The following is a 13,945-nucleotide window of genomic DNA, read 5'->3' on the forward strand; positions in this document are numbered from 1 at the left end:
CAATGTCAGTTCCGCCTTCAGGTGGAATTAAGACCTACGGGAATCTTGTTCCTGTGGCGCTCAGCTTAATGTTACCTTAGATGGGTTTTCCAAAAGTTGGAGTCTGCTTTCCCACATTGACCGGGCTTTGCCTAGGCAGATGCCGCTAGTATGCCCCTCCCGCCCTCCTGGTGCTACCTGGTGCTGGACACTTAACTTGAGTTTGTCTGAGGCTGTCCATCCAGGAATGCAGTCTGCAATAGTGTAACACTGCTTAGCCTAGTTATTTGCCATTTTTCTTTAATTACTGTTTTCTTGTTTGTGTTTTGTAGGTCCTCTGAGGTCAGTCTGTATCAATTCGTGTATCATATCATGAAACGTCACTCCTTTTTATGGTAAATAATTCCTATTTGTCAATTTTTTTAAAATGTGGGAATCATTTTGAGATTAATTTCTGTGTGCTTAAATATGTAACTTCATTCCCTTAACCCCAACTGAAAACTAAGATACTGAACAGAAAAAAAACCAAAAACTGTTAATAAGTTCCAAGGACTACATATGTCTATAGCAGCCAAACACAGTCTGTAGTGGCCTCTGAAATGGAAAGATCAGAGCATTTAGCTATGGGTTTGGATTTTGTCTCTACCAGCTGTGTGACCTTGGACAAGCTTTTTTCTTTTTTTTCTTTTCTTTTCTTTTTTATTTTTTATTTTTGGTTTTGGTTTTTTCGAGACAGGGTTTTTCTCTGTGTAGTATTGGCTGTCCTGGTCTCACTTTGTAGACCAGGTTAGCCTTGAACTCACAGTGATCCGCATGCCCCTGCATCCGGGGTTGGGATTACAGGTGGGCGCCACCGTGAAGACATCATTTTCCAGCTGGGGTAGCTAATAATTTAGTTCTTACATGGAAGGCATTTGATGAGACAGTGAGTCTCGAGCAGGTACTCAGTAAGTGTTTCCTCTTGTGGCAGTGTACTGAATAGGGCCTGGCATGCTAGAGATAACCCACGAGGAGAAAACTAATCAATCACAGGACCCTTAGGTACCTGTTGTCTACAGTGAACAGACCCTGAAGGTTGGTGTGTTTTCTCTGCGCTTCATTAGAAGGTAAGGGCTTGTAAATGGTTGTGTAATCCCAGCGCTGGACAGGCGGAGGAGGTGGTTCTCTGCTGGTCTGAAGCCAACTTGATCTACATAGTGAGGCCTAGGCCAGTTAGGGCCTGCATAATTAGACCCTACCTGAAACAAAAGCAGAATAAATCACAGGGTAAGTTAGACAGAATATTGAAAAGCAAACAAGCAAAAATGACCTAATTTATGTGAATTTTCTTTCTTGTAAAAACAGCAACTGAAACATTAATGTGGAATTAACATTTTAATTTTCTTTGAACACAGCTTGAGAGCGTGAGAAGAGTGATAATTTCAGTCTTTTTAAGAGACAAGTTGCAGGTTCTTTTAGTATCTCGTCTCCTTATGAACCATGCACACATCCAAGTCTCAAGTTCTGTGTTACCTTCCTTACGTGGTTGGAGTGGCGCCCTCACTGCTATCCTTATCTCACGTGCCGTTCCTCACATAACAGTTAGAATGAGCTTTTGAGAAAGATTTGATAGACTTTTTTTTTTTTTTTTTTTTTTTTTTGCCTAAAATCCTCCAAAAGCTCTGGGTTATGTACAGAATTGCATCTAAGCGCCTTCTCTCTGCCCTCAGGGTGGCTGCCAACTTCACCTTAGTTTTACCCTGTGACTTTTCTCTTTTGAGCTTCAGGATGCTCCCCAGACCGTTACCCTGGACACCTCTTCTGGGTGACGGTGGGTGATCTGGTCTCTATTCAGGATGCTCCCCAGACCCTTACCCTGGACACCTCTTCTGGGTGACGGCGGGTGATCTGGTCTCTATTGCTGTTCTTTACTGGAGGGAGCTTCTCATGGTTCCTAAAACAGAAGCAGGTTTCTCTCTTCCAGTTGTGTGACTTTTTGTTGTTGTTTGCTCTTAAATATAATTTTTTATTTCATTCTTTTTTAATTATTATCAAATACACGTTTCACTTAATCCCATTAGATTTGTTGGCTCTCTCTTCCTAACTACAGTGTAGAGATCAAACTAAGTTTATTTGTTATTTTATCCCAGGCTGTTCCTGGTACCTAATAGACTCTTAGTAAAAATTGTTAACTAAATGAATGCTGTAGTTGATTTGAATATTTGACAACTTCAGTCAAGATCTTGTCTGCTGCCATTTACTGAGTCTGGGACCCTACACAGGTTAATGATTTTTGTTGCTTCATTTTATTCAGCTGTACATGGTGATTACAGTATTATCTAGCTTACAGCATTACAGTGAGCAATTGAATACATGTCAAAGTGCATAGGTGTGAGTTTTCTATACTTTGTGTGGAGGCCAGAGGTCTATGTCTGACGTCTTCCAGTTGCTCTCCACCTTAGCTTTTGAGTCACAATCCCACTGAACATGGAGACTGCCATTGTGACTAGGCTGGCTGGCTCTTAACACCCCAACGTGCAGAGTTGGAAAGAAGTGTGCAGTGCTGCACAGATGTTATGTGGATAGGATCTGAATTTAGGTCCTCATGCTTACAAAGCGGGCACTTTACTTACTGAGCCTTCTCCCCAGCCTGAAAAACAAATAACTTTAAAAATCTAGTTTCACATACTAACATATTTTTGTTTTTTGGAGATGGTTTCTCTGTGTAGCCTTGGCTGTTCTGGATCAGCCTGTAGACCAGGCTGGCCTTAAACTCAAGAAATCTGCCTGCCTCTGCCTCCCAAGTGCTTGGACTAAAGGCTGTGCCACCACTGCCCAGCTTCTAACATTTTTTTTTTTTTAATTGTTAGCGGGAGATAAAATTGAATTAGTTTTTACATTTTTTTGAAAGAAATTTTGTTGGCTTTGACTTTTTAAATACTTTCTCTATATGTCTAATATACAATAAACTGAGAGTGGTGGCCTCTCTGTAGTCTTAGTGTGTAAGATTTATTTTTATTTTTCAATCTAAAGAAGATGCTAAGTGATTGTCCCAATAGCCACATACCAGAGTAGCTTTCATAGGTTTTGCTTTGAGGTTTTACTGGAAATATGATTGTGGTGATGAAACTTGTTGGAGGCTTCCTGTCTTCTGACAGGAAAATGCTTGAAGATCTCATGGAAGTCTGGTTGTTTTTTTTGTTTTTGTTTTTTTTGTTTTGTTTTTGTTTTTTCCCTAGCCTTTAGAAAGGAGAGATGTTTTATCATTTTTAGTGTGATGTTTTCTGCCATCATGAGTTTTCCCTACATGTAGTATTTTGGTTTTCAAGTTGGAGCTTAAAACAACCTAGCAGTCAGTATTCTACATACCTACCTTTGTCTCCCTCCCTCCGTCCCTCCCTCCCTCCCTCCCTCTCTTTTTTTAGTGGAGTCATCTCCCCAGTCCCCAGAACTATATCTATAAAGAGTTTAATACAGACTTAAGTGTGGAAATTAAGGGAAGGGAAACACACACACACAAGCATGAGAGAGGGGTAGAGGTGCACAAGCAAGTTTTGTAAACCTAAGAGAAAAGTGAGTCTGGGCTTCTCAAGAGAGAATGTCAACATTTAAATATGTTAACAGTTATATGGATGATTTTGTGGCTTTTCAAGTTACATTGTTCTGAGTAATATATTCATAGAAAATTGATACTGGGAATAGTTAAAAATAATGTCATAAGCCAGGTGTGGTGGCACACACCTTTAATCTCAGCACTTGCGAAGGCAGAGGTAGGCAGATCGCTATGAGTTTGAGGCCAGCATGGTCTACAAAGTGAATCCAGGACAGCCAAGATTACATAGAAAAAACAAACAACAAAAACCAACCAAAAAAAAAAATGTCATATAATATAGTTAAAATTTGCGCTTTCTTTTTTGCCCAGGAAGATGATTTGGAACACCTTTTATTTGTTTTTTTGAATTACATCCGTTTATTTTGTGTACATGTGTTTATATGTGTGACTTAGGCCCTCCTACCACATGGGTTCTGGTGATCAGACTCGGATCCTGATGCTTAATAACAAATGCTTTAACCCTCTTTAAAAAATTACATTTCTGTATCTGTGTCAGGGTGGGATGCTGTCTGTGTGGAGGTCAGAGGACATCTTGTCAGAGTCAGGTTCCTGCTCCTGTGTAGGTCCCAGGTATTGAACTCAGTACATCAGGCTTGGCTGCAAGAACCTTTACTCACTGAGCTGTCTTACTGGCTCATGAAAACCCTTTTTAAAGTGTAGTTTAGTCCCGTGTGTCTGTGTGTGAGCTTGCATATGTGGAAGCCAGAGGGCAACCTTGGGGATGGTCCTCAGGTGCCGTCCACCCATTTGATAAAAGGGGTTTCACTGCCCTGGAATTGGACTGGCTGGCTAGGCAGAACATGGAGCCTGTTTTCCTAGCACACGTATGTGCCACAACCCAGGCTTTGTTACTGTTGTTGCTCTTACTTTACTTGAGTTCTGGTGTTTGGACTGAAGTTTATCATCTGAGTGTCTGGCCCCATGGCTCTCTATGAGCAGGGTGGACAAAATTTGTCTGTGATTGATGTGAGCGTGTGAAAGTGAACCAGCTTGTTGCTCTCTGGCTAAGTCTTCCTTGATCACACTCAGAGTTTTAGAGGAGCTTCTTGAAGGTTCAGCTAATTCTCTAAACTCCATCATTCTTACATCTGAGATTACTAAGAATGGGCTTAACTTCATTTCTGCCTCTTAGACACAGAATTATGTGTTGAGATTTTTGTTTAGATTCTTTGGGTGCAAGATCCCCGTGTGCTGGGGATTGAAGTGTGAAGCGTAGGAGGAAACAACTGTTCTTCCACGGAGCTGCATCCTAGTAAGTCATTAACTGCTGTGCAGCCTTCGGGCAAGGCCCCAGGAAACTTCCAAGTTTTAGCCTTACTTCCTGGGTTTCAAGGGCCTTCTGTCCTTTCCAAAAAGGACTATTTAAGTTCAGAGGAAATAGCTATCCCCTGCCTTATGTCTAATCTGAAGGGGTTGCTTTCTGTTGAGGATTGTAACATTTCTATTGATGTATAGAATCTAAAACCCAGGCTGATGTTTGTTTCAGGCAAACATTTATTTACATAGTTATAAGTTGGGTTTATAGATACTTTCTGGGTTTTAAAAGCTCACTTGTCTGAAAATTTTGGTTTTTGGAATTTCTTTGAATCATAATTTTTAATCACACACACACAGGTGTGTGTGTGTGTGTGTGTGTGTGTGTGTGTATAATTTACTGCTACTTAGTGAAAAAACTGAGATTTTTGTGGTTGAGATGGAAGTATTGCTAATCTATTTGTTAGAGTTGTAAAATGTTCCAGAGACTTGTAAAATGTCGCCAATTGGAATTCCAGTGTTTAAAGAGGGAGCGCTGACACTGTTCAAAGCTGCGATAGTGGAGGCTAATGTTCTGCATGCCCTTTATGGCCAATAAAAAACGTACTTCTAATTGTTACTTAAAGGTCATATTAAATTCACTTGAAACTAACTTTCTCAGAATCTGTTAGCTACGGTATAGTAGTGGCCAATGTAGCATGACGTCTGTAATCCCAGCACCTGGGAGGTAGAGGCAGCAGCGTCATGGTCAAGGTCATCCTCAGCTACCTAGTGAGTTTAAGGCCAGACTGGTTACATGAGATCCAGTCTCAAAACCAGACAGACTCCAAAATGAGCAGAGTGTACTGACTGAACTTAAATTAAACCGCATTACACTTGGAGGATCTTGAAGAATACAGCATCTCATCTTTAAAGGCAGTGATTTTCTTTCTATATGTGAGGAGTCTCAGCATGAAGGCGAGGGAAGAGTCCAGAAATTTTCGTGATGTAAATGTTCCTTTTTTTATGTTCATTTGCAGTTACACTGAATCTAAAGAGTAGTGAGAAAAGAGTCTTGGAGAAAATAGGGTAGGAGGGTGCGTGTGTGCATGCGTGTAGGGTACGCATGTATTTGTGTGGTCTGTGCATGTGAAGGCTAGAGGTCAGCTAGATGTCCTCCTCAATTGCTCACTACCTTACTTTTCTGAGCTAGATGCTCACTTAATCAGTAGCTCATTCATTCAGCTAGGCTGGCTGGCCAGACGCCCAGTGAGTTCCAGAGATTAAAGGTGCATGCCGCCATGCCTGGCTTTTACTATATGGATGCTGGGGACCCCAACTCTGGTATCATACTTGAAGGGAAGTTATTTTGCTCCCGAGCCATCTGTCCAACACCAAGTTAGATGATATTTTTGAACTTCAGTTTCTCCAAGGAATTTACTTTTAGTTGCGCGCTATTGATGTTCATTTACCTTGCGAGTTTTAGCGAGGCAGTAAATTGTGCAGTGGAGTGCATGAGATGACCATTCCTGCCCCCGCGCCCTGCAGTGTGTGCGTAGATATTTGTACTGCCCTTCCTAAAAATAAAGTAAGATTTAAGGGCATAGGTTGCTACTCCAGGCCTCTGTTTCATTATTGTCCTCAGCATATATCTCGTTTTGCTTTCTTGGCTTTCCTCTCCAACCTGAGTTTGGTTGCTTTCTCTGTGCATTGATTGCATTCTGTTAGTGCCTCTAAGGTGGGGTCTAGTATTCAGTTTTGTGTAGGACTTTTATCTCTGATAATCTTGCATTTTGGCTTATACTTTACTTACCTTGAAAGCTGCATATGAAAGTGCATTTGAAGGAAACTATTAATCCGATCTGGAATTAGATGGGAGGAGAATGGGAGAACAGACAGGAAAGGCTGTCCCCTGTAGTACGCATCCTGTGGAATTCCTCAGGCAGAGCACCGTGTGGCACATGCCTCTTTTCTTCTGAGCTCCTGCTCCAGTCTGTCTGCATTTCCCTCTGTGTACACTTTAAATAGCAGCAAACCCAGCCCATGACCAGCACTTTCTGAGTTACCTGGGAGCTTTTTAGAATATATAAAAATTCCCGCCCTACCCAAATAACCCATAACCTCTGAATCAGAATCGTTTCAGTTGGGGCGCAGTGGCCTGTGTTTATGGTGATGGGGCACAGTGGGATTCTGGTGCTCAGGTATGAGACCCACTGCTCCAGAGAAAAATCCCCTCCTTGACATTCCTTGTGTTCCTCATTAGACTTGTGTCCCTATCATTATGTATGTGTGACCTTTGAAATCTTGTGATTTCAAACTTTACTCTGATTTACTGCAACTGTGTAATTTCCTACAGGTATTTATTTGCTGTTTTTACACAGGCATGGCTAATGGTATTTTACTTCTTTGGACTCTTTGTCTTGCTCTATTGCCTATTGATAACCTTATGCTTAGCTAGCTTTCTTACCCAGCTCAGGACCACCTGCCTAGTGACGGTGCCTCCCACAGGAGATTGGGCCCTCTTATATTAACAGTGGAGATGATCCTTCAGAGACCTGTCACAGGTCAGTCTGATCTAGGCAGTTCCTTAGTGGAGGCTTTCCTCTTAGACGATTCTAAGCTAAGCTAAGTTGACAAAGCTAAGTAGGACAAGGACAGTAGAAATATTGCTTGGCATTTTCCTTAACTGCATCCTGATAGTTTTATTATATACCTTACTGTCTTTTAAAATCTATGTATAGTTAATTTAAATGTGGAACAGATTACTAACACTAAAATATTTCAGTGTTCTTAAGTTTATTAGGGCACAGACTAAGGTGCTGGAAAAGACTTTGAATTCAGCCAACAATATTGAGGCTTTCTCCTGCCTGTGACAGTACAGAGGTAGGCAGCTAACCCACAGAGGGCAAGCTGTTCTCATTGCTACCCAGGGCCACAGGCTCCCCTGTTCGCTCAGCCATTTTGTAGGGGTTACAGTTGAACCTCTCTTACTTCACACTGCGTCCTTGGTAAAGAGTTAGGCAGCTTCCAGAACTGCAGGACATTTGACCCCAGTGCTAGGGAACACGGCAGACGTCATGCTTGCCCAGGCCTCGCTGGCCAAGGCGTAGTCACATAACACACTCTTGACCTTAGAGGAGACACCTAGGAAATGTAATTTACAGTTGCCAACTTTGTATCCCATTAAAGTACAGGAAATGTGAAAGATTGAAAAATTAGAACCAAATGCCTTTTTTTTTTTTTTTTTTTTTGGCCTAGACAGCCTTCATTTGTTGCTGTTTGTTTGTTTATGGCTGGAGTGGGGATGGAAGGGGTGGATCGTCCTCATTTCTAAAGCCAGCTGCAAGTCTGGGTGTCATCAGTACCACTCCGTGCGCAGTAAGTCTCTGGGCGAGTGATGGCTGAGGTCAGGGGAACACAGTATTGAGTAGAGACATGGGACTGCGTCCAAACCAAACTTATTTCAGCCTTTCCTAGAAATGGGGTGGCTACAGGTGGCTTTCTTTGTGTTGTGTCACATTATGAATTAATGTCATGTTACTAAAATGTGCACATTATTCATTGTATATTCATCTTAGTCAGCAAATATTTCTTATAACTATTTAAATGAAAGCAAGATAGTGATTTACAAGTAGATATGACTATAATAATGAGACTGATTAAAAGTCACTAGAAGGCTGTTATACTTACTTTGATTACTGGTTTGTTTGGGACAGGGTCTGGCTACATAGCTAGCCTCTGTTGGCTTGAACTCAAAATCCTCCTTCCTTAACAGAGTACTGTGATTACAAATATGACTTACTGTACCTGGCCTGCTCTTCCTTTCCCCCTCCCCAGCCCACCAAGACTACTACTAGGCAGACCATTCTGGCTATAACACTTCAGCCTCGATCTTCTGAGTGTTGAAATTACAGGTGTGTTCCATCGAGCATGAGTTTCATTTATTAGTAGTCCATATATTTAGGGGTTACAAATACCAGATTAATTAATGATCACTGTGTATTTGGGAGAGTTTTGTCAGTGTGATGAACTGTTTATAATTTATGGTATTAGTAATTCTTTTTTAGTCAATAGGTGAAATAACACTTTTGCATAAAAATGATTGTTACTGGTGACGATTGTTCCTTTGATAATAATCTTAAAATTAAGAGACAAATGTGGTGCCTAATGCCAGGGCTCAGGCTGAGTCAGGAAGATAGCTGTGAGTTCCAAGCCATCCTGGGCTATAGAGACCTTATGTGAGAAAACTAAAAATAAGTAAAAATAAATGAAACTTACCAACAACCATGGGAAGCAGGCAAATACAGCTTACTGATGGGGTGTGAGCAGCCTCTTAACATGTACATCCAAGTCTGGGATGGGTTGCTGTTGATGTGCCTAGCGAGGACACATGCTTAAGTAATCCTGCTACATACCGATGAAGCAAGCAGGCTCTGGCGAGACTTTTCCTAGGTTGGGGTAAGATAGGTCAGGAAGCCTACTGTAAACATTGCAGGTCCCAGCTGCTCTACCGTTTCCCTTCCATTTACCTCGCCTGACTAGCTGTTACTGCATGTTGAATGGGCCTGGGCATAGCTATATTTGATAGTCACTAATTTGGCTGGTCTTCAATATTTTTTACCTAAATATATCCTTGCAATTTTAGCTTGCAGAACCTTTCAGTGGTTGAGGCATATCTGGCCCCTGTCGCGTGAAAACAAGAAGTAAGAAAACTTATTGTTTGCTGATTAGTTTAAATCAGTAGTCTGTCCCAAAGTTTTCTTTTGTTTTGTGTTAACCTTTGAGAAGACTCTTTATTCTAAAGTTGGATTGGTTGCTTTTTTACCTCCAGTTCTCTTTCTTTACTCTGGTCACTTTTCTACCTTACATCTGTATTCTGTATCCGTTCTGCCTACAAAGCAAATAACTGACACAGGGAGACTGAAACGTACCTTAAAGCTGCCAGCACTTTGCTGGGCAGAGTCCGAACTGATTCTAATTTAAACTAAACAAACTACTCTAAACCTTATAACATACATATATTCCAAGCACTTGCCGCTATGACCCATGGGCTGGTCTTGGTCAAGTCCCCACAGTCCTCCTCCAACAGTCAGAAAACCACCTCCCTCTCCAACCTTCAAACTCCCCCCCCCCCCCCCCCCGTCCAGGAAGTCCCGCCTTCTACTTCCTGTCCTTCTGCCCAGCTGATTGGCTAAACAGCGCTTTTTTGCCAGTTGATACATTCACTTAGCATTCCTCCACAGGCCCTATAAGGGAATTTTCTGAGCACTAGTCAGTCACATTTCCTGTTAATAGGTGAAGAGATTGAGACTTGGTGCTCGTGAGGTCACCCTGTACCATAGCTAGGTGGTAGTTCCTAAGCTGGGCTTGGAGCTTACATCATTCATTTCGATTGTGTTATAGAGGTTGGGTGCTTGTTTTAAGTAACATGTTTTCTATAGTTTCAGGGGGTTTCTAAGTCAGTTCTAATTTGATTTTACTCTGTCTTGGCAGGGTAGAATACTGTAATAAATGACTATAAAGTTTTCTGAAGACATACCCTAAATGTTGGGAAAAGGATATTCCAACCCTAACCCTTCTCCCCCTTCCCCCAAGACAGGGTTTCCCTGTGTAGCCTTGGCTGTCCTGGACTACTTTGTAGACCAGGCTGGCCTTGAACTCACAGCGATCTGCCTGCCTCTGCCTCCGCCTCCCAAGTGCTGGGGTTACAGGCAAGCGCCATCACACCCAGCTCCCTTTATCATGCTTTTTTAAACTTAATTTTTGACATCTTCATTGAAGCTTCTCTGTTAATGTTGCAGGGTACAGAGAAGTTGTAGGCTATTTCAGTTTGTGAATGGAGTTTTAGAAACTTTCTCATTTTACCTGAGATCATCAAGCACCAAGAAATTAGTTTGGAAAATCCAGTGACCTCAAAACAAGGTGATTATTATTTACAAGTCTGTCTTGATAATTGATCAGGACCATTGCTTCTTAATGAGTCGGGTGTAGTAAAGAAGACACATTGTAATTAAAAAGGTTGCTCAGAACAGAAAATGAAAACAGCTCTTTTTTTTTTTTTTTAAGGACTCCTCTGTGAGGTTATTTGTATCCTAATTCATTGCCCTCCTCCCTTCAGGGACAGTCTTATTTAATTAAGTAGACCAGTCTCTTGGAGTAGAGATCCTTTGTATAGGCAAGACTGCAGAGACACTGATAAACCATTTCCTTTTGGGTGATCTTTATGGATTAACAGAAATTTATGCGTTTATATCATGACATTATAATTTATAAGAATAGAGTTTTACTTAGCTCTTTCCTTACTTAATACTGTATTACCAGTCCTAAAATGATGTATACTTAATTCCCATATATTGTGTGGTTCTTGTTGCTATCATATGTGGTCCAAGTGCTGGTTTTGTCTGTACTACTTTCAAGAGATGTTTTTGATAATCCTATTTGTTAAACACCACAGCATTTGATTCTGAATTTTCAGAAATTTTTTGTTAAATATTCATGTTTTTATGTGTATAAGTATGTGTGCATGGCAGGTGCTTGGTGGGGGGGTATGTGAATGCAGGGGCTGGTGGCATGCAGAGTGTGTCAGGTCTCTTGGAGCTGGAGTTAGAGCTGGTTGTTAGATGTGGTTGTTTGAGCCAAACTCTGGTCCTCTGCTTCTCTTGGCCCCTGAACCATCTTTCTAGTCTTGGGAAAATTGTTTTGTTTTGTTTGGAAACCGGCTCTCACTATGTAGCCCTAGCTGGCCTGAAACACTCTGGCTACCCAATAACATGTACAATTAATGGCAATTTCATATTTTTCCATTATAGTATTTGAGAATGTGAAACAAGATTTTTGTTGGTCTCAGTGAAATGAGAACGTATATTTACAAATGTGCTCGCTAGTTTTATGTCAGCTCATAAGGTACAGTCATCAGAGAGGAGAGAACCTCAATTAAGAAAATGCCTCCCTCCATAAGATTAGGCTGTACACAAGCCTATCTGGCATTTTCTTAATTAGTGATTGATGCAGGAGGTCTCAGCCCATTGTGGGTGGGGCCACCCTGGGCAGGTGGTCCTTGATTGTATTAGGAAGTAGGCTGAGCTAGGAAGGCATGATGAGCAAGGTAGTAAGCAGCACCCTCCATGGCCTCTGCATCAGCTCCTGCCTTTAGATTCCTGCCCTGTTTGAGTTCCGGTCACAACTTCCTTCAGTGATGGACTACAAAGTGGAAGTGTGAGACAAACATACTTTTTCCTCCTCAACTTGCTTTTAGTCACTGTTTCGTTACAGTGGTAATAACCCTAAGTAGGACAGTGAGTGTCAATGGAGGTGTGGATAAGTGTGCTGTTGTCTGATTCTGTCACTTGCCTTGTATTTGGCCTTATAGTAGAGGTTGCTAAGTGGCCGGGGCACCTATTGCTAACTCTGTGCTTAAGGATGTCCCATTGCTCATGCTGCTGAAAATCTTCACCTTGAGTTCATTTATCACACTAGTATTTCTTTGCTTTGCTCTCCTCTCCCATAAAAAAGCGAATTTATTATTCTGTAGCTTAGGCTGGCCTGGAACCTTGAACTCCTGTGTAGCCCAAGCTGGCCTTGACCTTTGGGCTCTCCTCCTGTCTCTGACTCTTGAACTACAGGCGTGATCCACCATATCAGTAATTTGTTTTAAGGCTAAAAACTTTTATAGCTCTGTTTTATCTCCTTGAACATAGCATGGTTATTCAAAAGTCTAAAGCTCACTACTCACTAAGATTTTTGTGGGTTCTCATTTGTGTAGTTTATTTCTTTGTCTTTTCTTTTTTCTTTTTCTTGTTATTGTTGTTTTGTTTTGCGAGACAGGATTTCTCTGTGCGGTCTTGCCTGTCCTGGACTCACTTTGTAGACCAGGCTGGCCTTGAACACACAGTGAGCCACCTGCCTCTGCCTCCTTGAGTGCTGGGATTAAAGGTGAGTGCCACCATGCCCAGCTGTATAGTTTATTTCTTTGTGTCACAGTCATATTTGTAAATTGGTTGTAGAGACAAGTAAACAAAAGTGCTATCATGGTGGGTTATAGCTGCTCTGTTCAGGTGCCTCTTCCCAGGGTTGCCTCAGTCCATTTCACAGATAAGCTAATGTGAGGTGGGGTCAATTTCTGGGAAGTTTAGATTGCTTACTTTTTAGTTTGTTCTTATTTCTGAGATCCTAACCCCAAATGTGGAGATCAGTATTCTTGGAAGACTTGTAAGAGTCATGTTCTCATCATGTAGTGTGGTGTCTGTTAAAAACATAGCCCACTGCTCTGGAGTTGACAGATGATCAGAGGGGTGAAGTGGCAGATCTTGTAAATTGTTGTTCCCTTCTCACTTTCGACTAGTTTCCACTATTTGGTAGTTTATTTTCTGTTACGATAAGAGACCATCAGCCAGGTGGTGGTGGCGCATGCCTTTAATCCTAGCACTTGGGAGGCAGAGGTAGGGGAATCTCTATGAGTTCCAGGCCAGTATGGTCTACAAAGTGAGTTCAGGACAGCCAGGGCTACACAGACCCTATTTCCGGGAAAAGGGGGGGGGGGGGAGACAGACAGACAGACAGACAGACACACACACACACACACACACACACACGCCACACACACGCACCATGACCAAGGCAGCTTACAAAAGGAAGAGTTTATTTGGGCTTATGCTTCCAGGAGAATAACTGTCTATCCTGACTGGAAGCATGGCAGCTGAGCAGAGTGCTGAGAGCCTACATCTTCAACCACAAAGCATGAAGCAGACAAAGAGCGCCAACTGGGAATGGCAGCAGTCTTTAGCTGGTCACACTTGCCTACAGTGACATACTTCCGCCAGCAAGGCCATATTTCTAAACAGTGTAGCCCGCTGGGGGCTAAGTGTTGAAGTGTCTGACAGCAAATAGTTACATTTACTGGCTGTGACATACAAATTACCAGGATTCTCATTAAAGTAGGTGTATAGATTCAGAGTTTATCTGATACCAGGAATTTTGTATTAGGAATTTCTTAGACTCTTAAGGGATGATGTCTTTAGGACTGGCAAAGTAAGCTGAAACATTTAAAGAAACACACACAGTGCAGTTCTGAGCTTGATAATGAATACATTGAACACACATGCACCACCTAGAGCAAACTTACACCAAACTTACGCTGTCCAC

At 41.8% G+C, this 13,945-nt stretch overlaps 1 protein-coding gene across 1 annotated transcript in view; it reads left to right on the forward strand.

Annotated features, from left to right (window-relative positions):
• The first annotated feature begins 262 nt into the window (after positions 1 to 262).
• The window catches only part of Rev1 (REV1 DNA directed polymerase), a 78,020-nt gene continuing 64,337 nt past the window's right edge, over positions 263 to 13,945 (forward strand). The window contains exon 1 of the mRNA XM_051152758.1: positions 263 to 374. The gene's annotated coding sequence lies outside the window, so the exon portion shown is untranslated. The remainder of the gene's footprint in view (positions 375 to 13,945) is intronic.

This window comes from Acomys russatus, chromosome 11 (assembly GCF_903995435.1).
Source record: "Acomys russatus chromosome 11, mAcoRus1.1, whole genome shotgun sequence".
In the NCBI taxonomy this organism is placed as follows: domain Eukaryota; kingdom Metazoa; phylum Chordata; class Mammalia; order Rodentia; family Muridae; genus Acomys; species Acomys russatus.